The 7385-nt window shown below is 38.8% G+C and overlaps 1 long non-coding RNA gene across 1 annotated transcript in view; it reads right to left on the minus strand.

Moving 5' to 3' along the window:
• Window positions 1-267: 267 nt before the first annotated feature.
• The window catches only part of LOC108446059, a 55330-nt gene continuing 48212 nt past the window's right edge, over window positions 268-7385 (minus strand). Inside the window, exons 3-5 of the long non-coding RNA XR_001861168.1 lie at window positions 5430-5558; window positions 5103-5328; window positions 268-4304 (exon numbers count right to left, since the gene is read on the minus strand). This is a non-coding gene — a long non-coding RNA (uncharacterized LOC108446059). The remainder of the gene's footprint in view (window positions 4305-5102; window positions 5329-5429; window positions 5559-7385) is intronic.

Raw genomic sequence — 7385 nt, forward strand, 5'->3', positions numbered from 1 at the left:
CCAAATAACTTCATAGAAAAAAAGAAATAACAGCCTTTAGCTATGATCCCCACTCTAAAAGATAGAAAGTCTGCTTTGTTTTTGGGAAGAGCTTGAGAGCTTGAATAGATTTTTTTTTGGGGGGGGGGGGGGGGGGGGACTTAGAAAAAAAATTTTTTTTTTATAAAAAAAAATCATTCAAACAAAAATTTAATGAGTCAAATGCCTGTAGCTATTTCTAGCAGAAGCAGGTTTGCTTTTATGGAAGGGGGGTGGGGTATAACTTAGAAATAACATTTTATTTTGATAAAAAAAAATCATTCAAACAAAAATTTAATGAGTCAAATGCCTGTAGCTATTTCTAGCAGAAGCAGGTTTGCTTTTATGGAAAAGTGCAAGCTGATGCTAAATAGTAAGTCATTGGTCCTATGCCATTTTGAAGTTTTATTTGATGGCTTCAATGTAAAGTCAAGCTACAGTGAAAGAGATAGGGACCAAAGGAGGGTAGGATTTTGGTTTTGAGTTTAATTTGGCTGCAGTAAAATGTACTTGTGATTCACTTACTGACAAAGGAAGAAAGGTCCTGTTGCAGGACCATAACAGGGATTTTTCTTGTCTGGCTGTTGTTAGTGGGCAGGTACTGTGCTGGTCTAATCAGCAGAGAGTTATTGCTGTTTTCTGTCTGTTCTGGAGTGTCAGGGATGGGACTGTATGTGGGAGGGTATTTTTTAAACAGAAGGAGTAATATTTTGAAAAGTGAAATGGGAGCCTATCCCTCCTTGCAAAAATGTCCTAAGTTCTTTGTTCCTAGAAATTAAATTCCAATTTCACTTCTGAAATTGAGGCTCTGAGTTCCTACATGACTGGAGGACTTTTAAATATTTGACCTACCAAGTCCTGCTCCAGTCCCATGTTCCTCCAAAGCTGAATTTGCATGGCAAACTCCAGGTTTAAGCTTTTTTTAAAAAGTGGCTCAATTTGAATGATATATTTAGCAACCAATAGGCATTGCTGCAAACCCCCCAGCATCTCAGGCAATGTCACTGTCTCCACGATCTGCATGTGTGGCAGATGTGTTGAATGCATCAGCATTTACAATGTGAGTCTCCTGTGGCCATGGGAGGTGCAGTGTGAGATGGGCTCTCCTCAGAGCCAGGGCTGACTTCGTTCTGTCTGCACGATGTCTAACTCACAGGGGGTCCTGAGCTGTGACTGGGCTCCAAAATGCTGTGAAACAGTACAGTATTAAAATAACATCAGTTTCATGTACATGCTACAAAGAGGCATCTATTGCAAGCCTTAGAAAGAAAAAAAAGAAAGACCAGGAAGGAGGTAAGGGAAGCAGCAGAAGGCTCTTTTTTCTACATCACAAGCCACCCAGAGAATATGTCTGTGTGTTTCACTTGGTTATTTATTTTGCATTATGATATCTGACATATCAGAAAACATGAAAGGCATTTGCAAGCCTAAGACAAAAAGTAAAATGGCGCTTGAAAATGATTCTTTGTGAAGGCTTATTTTTGTTTTGTTGCACATGAGACTAGTCAAACAGACAGGTTTATTTTAACTCTCTAACAAAATTTAGCAACTGGAGACAAACAATTGTCTGCTATTATCATTCCTGCCGCCAAAATTCATTAGGTTCAGGAACATCAACTAAATCGTGTGCTAGAAGGGAGCCCACAGCCACCTACACTATTGCTGGAGACATGACCCCTGGAGCCAGTGTGGTGTCCACATACATCCAGGAGACTCCCACCCAACGCTATTAAGAAGTAAAATATCTCAAACCATGGCCTTCCTGCAATTCATTGTGAGCAGGCTCTTTTTGCAGCTGCACTTTTCTGTCTGCAAAAGCCCTTGCTGTCTGTCATGAACTTTGTATCCAGCTTAGCTTTTTAAGGTCTGTACTTCATCAAAAAGTAAATGCATTCTCCAACATGCTGGTATTTGGTTGCCAGCCTGAGAGAGGCAGGAGGCTGATGGGGCTGGGTACATCGAGTTAAAAGGTGCCCTTTTAACATGAGTTAACACTGATTTTTATTTCTTCTGAGATCTCAGCTGTGGAGAAAGGAAGCTAGCTGGAAAATCAGCCTGGCCTCAGCAAATTTAGAAATGTAGGCCCAGATCCTTGGGATGTATCTGACTCATGAAATGAATTTGAGTAAAAGAAAATTGTTTAAGAACGTTTCTGCTTTTTGTTCTCCAAAGTAGTCAGGGCCTAGTTTGGCTAATGACAACTGTAAAAATCAGATAGCTCTGAGTGGTATTGATTCATTATGTGGCTGGGGGTTTTTTTCAGTTATTCTGTTACAGCAGTTTTCCATCATCTTGGCATCAGAGAGATGTGAAGCAACAGCAGCATAATTTGGAACCCAGTATTTTAAAAACCATGGAGAGTAGGGGTATATTCATGTTTGTTGTATCTGCAACCTCTGGGAAGCTGGTGGAGTTGCTGAGCTGGAATCTATTGGAGTGAACTATTTGGAAATCCATGGAACTTTTTAAAATCCATGTAAAGTGAATATATGAAAGTAATCACTTAAAAGGAGTTCTGTTTGGGGAGTGGCTGAAGAAGATAAAGGAGAAAGGTAATCTGGCATTAGAGTTTGGTGCTTCTGGAGAAGAGATTAAGACCTGGGTGATGTCAGCTCCTGCAAGCCCAGAGAAGAATCAAGAAGGCGTGTCCAAAGGGTGATTCAGACTCCTTACAAATGGAGCCAAGTTGGGGATGGCACCATCTGCCCACAGAGATGTTCTGGAAATGCCCAGCTTGCCAGTAAGAGTGACAATAATGCCTGCTGGAACAAGCAATGAGCTGACATCACACGTCACGGTGGTGATGCTGGGGGACTGTGGGACAATATCCAACTGGAGACACTCCTCAAGCTGTCCCTGACACCCATCCCTGTGCAAGATAACCTCCTGCTTGTATCGAAGCAGCTGCGTGGACGTCAACTGTGTGGAAACACAGAAAGGGAGGCAGCAACTGGGGCAAAAAGAGAGGTGGAACATGCTAAAGCCATCCATATGGGTGCTGGGTTAGCCTCTGAAACTGGGAACCTAAAGTGTAATAAAAATGAAGAAATCAAAGGTCAACTTGTACATCAGGAGATGTTGGCCAAAAATTTGTTTCCCCTAACAAAGCTAAATATACTATCCCCAATAACAATATCATGGCAGGGGTGGATTGTTTCCTTCAAGAAGCCTTCAGTTTTAATTAATTTTATATATACATGCACACATGTAAATATTTGTGTTTGAGTTGCACATGGACCAAAGAGACATTAAAATAATCAATCAATCAACAAAAAATTAAAAAGGGCTTTCAGAGTCTCACCAATAGTTGTAGAGAACCAGAAAATATACAGGACACCAGGCTTTATGAACAGCCCCTAGGAGTACATCTACACTGTGTGACTGTGCTTTATACTTAGGGCCAAGAATAGTTTAAAAAAAAAACCAAAACAGTGCAAAAATTACACAGGTATTTCCATCACTCTGTAGATTACAACAAATACTCTGTGTTTGCCGAGGCTGTGGAACAGCTATTAGCAGATGCTGACTGTATGATGATGACCACTGTAAGTGGATGCTTATTTAAGGGACGTTTTCAGGAAACAGCCTGCTCTTAGGAGCAGTCTATAAGTGAAAATGCACTTTGCAAGATTTTTACATCTTGCTGGCTTGCCTTTTGCCATTTTACAGCAAAGGAAATGTTAATGTGTAATAGAATTAGCATTTAGGAGAGGCCTAGAATACTGTTCTTTATAAAATAGCCTGGTATTATTATTCAAGACGGGTCTTCTCGTCAGCAATTTAAGCCCCCCAAAATTACCCATCATTACACAGACAGTCCATTTAACATTCTGAAGCTAATCATACAACAACCTACCCTTTCAGAGGAGATACAAAACCTTGCTTGGGTTTTAAGTTCTGATTACAAGATGAGGTTCCAATTGAGAATTTCAGCTATAAACCAAATGACCTTCAATGACCGTAGACTGGAAAACCTGGTGACTAATCTAAATAGATTTCCAGGCAGGAGGAAAAAAACACCACCCAGCTCTTGTTTCTAGTCCTCTGCATTATTAGGAGAATGACAAAGACAAGCAGAATGTGAAAAAAGTCATGACTCCAGTGACCTTCATCTCTTTGTCCCAGAGAGGTCAGGAGTAATCTGCAAAACTTTAACTGGAGTTCAAATTCAGTTTTGCTGTCCTTAGAGGCTGGTAAAATTAAATATTCTGTTCTTGTGCTCTGAAAACAGCCACAGTAATTGGTGATGTTTCCCAGCATTGGCTATGAAGATGTATTGGCATGAGCTGAAATTCAGAGAGAGACAGTATGTTACATGGTATATATGGCAGATATAACCAAATCCTGATTTCAGCTTGTAATGCTAGAAATCACAATCACATTCCTGAAAATGAGATCATACCAGGATATGAGAGCATGCCAGAACATGTAGGACATGACTTTACAGTTTGTCAAGCTTGTCATCCAAGGCAAAACACCTATTGTCAATATCTGGAAAAAATCCCATGAAACAGAAAGGCATCAGGCAAGTCGAAGTCTGGAGGAGAAAGCCATGCAAAAATAGAAAATACGGTGAGTAATCTAGAATAGAGCTCATAGGGACTTTCTGACCTTGACCTGGAATGCTTTGTCCCTTTCCTCCTTTTGCATGTCACAAGAAGACTAGTTTATTTATTGAATATCCATCCTGATTAGATCTATAGGAATCACCATGTTGGATCAGACCGCAGGAGTCCATGATTTCCAGCAACCTACCTTTAGTAAGCAGAAGTTTAGAGAAAGTATAAAGGAACTAAGGAAGGAATAAACATACATTCTTGGGGAAAAATCTCCTCCTTGCTCTTGATCAGGAATTGCCTTATGCCTTACCATTTAGGAAGATACAACTTCTCCAGTAGGACTTTTAGAAACCCTGGGTTAATACCTTGGGAGTTTCCTGTTGCCTACATGAATATTTTGTCAGATTTTGAATCCTGGTGAACATCTGACACAAATTATGGCCTCAGGAAACAATGCAATAGACTAATTTTGAGTGAAGTGAATACACCCATATTATTTTGTTTATCATTTGTGTAGTTACCCACCTGTTCTGATTCAAAGGTTTCTATGCAGCACCTTGTGTTTTGCATTCTTCTCTTCAGTCAATCTTCACAATAAGGATCCAAGTGCCTGGCAGTTCTTCATTTCCCATTTGTGAACCTCCTTACTGTGGGCTTTTGGGGGATGGGAAGCCAGCACATGTAAGTATAAAAGTCTGTAATTGATTTTTTATATACCAGCATGTACTGGTGTCAACACGTTTCTTGAATCCTGTAGGAAACATTAAAAATGAAAAGCAAGTTTCAAAATTAAGTAAAGGATCCATTAAATGCTCTCTCCTCCTCCAGAAACTTAAAAAATAATGCACTTACCTTGAACTCTAAAAGGCTCCTTCCTTCTTATGCATTCAGATATTGAGTTGCATTTCCTGCGTCTTGAAACGTAATGAGAGTGGACACCCTGTGCTGCACAGTAAAATTGCAGCTGTCAGTGTGAGACACCTGCAATATCCAGTTTTAGAGATGTTAAAATGGTGACCAGCATTTCTGAAAAATGTAGAATTTGGGAAGAGTGAGAGATTCTGTTCCAGGATTCTAAATCAATATCTGCATACTCTGCTTTGAGCCCTGCTGATTTCAGTGAGTGCACATGAAGTAAAATGTCATTTATCATAAATAAAGGTGACAAAGCCAATCTTCTGGGCATGCTCTACTACTGTTAGTATCTGCACATTCTGAAGACACATTTGGTAACCAGGACTTCCCCAGCAAAAATGTTTTGTGTGTTGGACAATGGGAAAAGTATTTCAGCTTTTCCTTGCGTGTATCTCTCTTGAGGGAAACAGGGTGAGAACATCTGAAATACAACAGGGTAAAAGTGTGAAGAGACATCAAGGGACAGGGACAAAATATCTCCCTTTAGCCTTCCAGCTGTCACTCTACCTCTGCTCTCTGTAGGTGATGAAGGCAATATTGGATCAAAGTATATATACATTATATATACATATGTATATACACACACACTCTAGATATAAAAAATATATATAATATATTATATTTATATTGACCCTATTGGTTCAGAGGTAGCCACTGTGATATAAATACCTGTTCGACACATTTCCCAAAAATTATTTTAGGAAAGTGATTGGGTATTAACTAATACATCCAGTAATATAAAGATAATAAGTTCTGCACAGTGTCATTACAGTTATAAATATCAATATAGTATAAACTGTAAAAAAAAAAAATACTGTTTCATTAACATGTCTTACAGTGCCACATGTAAATAAATCTCAAGATCTGTAATAAAGAAAATAACAATAACAGTAAGGAAATGAATAAAATTAGTTATTACTTAAAATGGCATTTCCTTTAAAATGCCAGAGTGAAATTGTTAAGATCTTACTAAGGAGAGACAGACAGGAATGTTCCTAGGAATGACATCACAAACTTTATCTGTCCTCTTTAGCTTCCTCAATTTAGGAAGAAATTTAATATTGTTTTGCATCTACTACTGCATGCAGTCTTTGCCCAATGCATTATCCTATGCTGAAAGTAGGTTTTTGATGAAGTTCAGATATTCACAGAGAAATAAAAGATGCTCATATCCTAATGGTGGCTTTAATTCTCAGGAAGCTAACCATGCTCTTCTTATAGTTGAGAGCTATCAATGCTAAATAATTTTGTAATCATTGAAGATCGCACTCCAGTACTGTCTAGAAAAACAATGTAGTCTCACCAGATTTAAATATTTAGCAAAAAATCAGGATTTAATTACATTACATGATTAAATGATTATGAAACCACTTTAGGACAGGAACTTCAGTTCTGGATAATGGCTAGATCCTAGAGTTTTAGCCTTCTTTTATCTCCAGGCACCACAGAAACAAGAAACCATTACAACAGGACAAAAGATCACCATTACAGTGTTATTAGAAGGGGCAGGAACATCAGGAACATGCTGGTGTTCTGTTTTTAAAAACAAATGACCCATTAATTCACAAAAACAACCCCATTACTGCAGTAACAAACTTAGTTTACGCAAATGTCCCTATCAACATTATTCAAGCCCAAACTTGATTTAATTTGGAAAAGGAATGAATAAAGCTTAGGGTAATGGCAACCTCTTAGACCATGCAGACCTTAATAATACATTTAACAGTGTGCTGAGAGAGTGACACGAACATCAGAAGAGAAACCAAGAGAATGAACTGCAGAATAAAGGAGAATTTCTATCTGAAATCGTACCAGAGAAGGCAGAAGGAGCAACACAGGCAGAAGGAGCACGTGCCTAACTATGAGTGAGGGAGAATAATCGCATTGATGACT

Source organism: Corvus brachyrhynchos, unplaced genomic scaffold (genome assembly GCF_000691975.1).
Source record: "Corvus brachyrhynchos isolate BGI_N302 unplaced genomic scaffold, ASM69197v1 scaffold152, whole genome shotgun sequence".
Lineage (NCBI taxonomy): Eukaryota > Metazoa > Chordata > Aves > Passeriformes > Corvidae > Corvus > Corvus brachyrhynchos.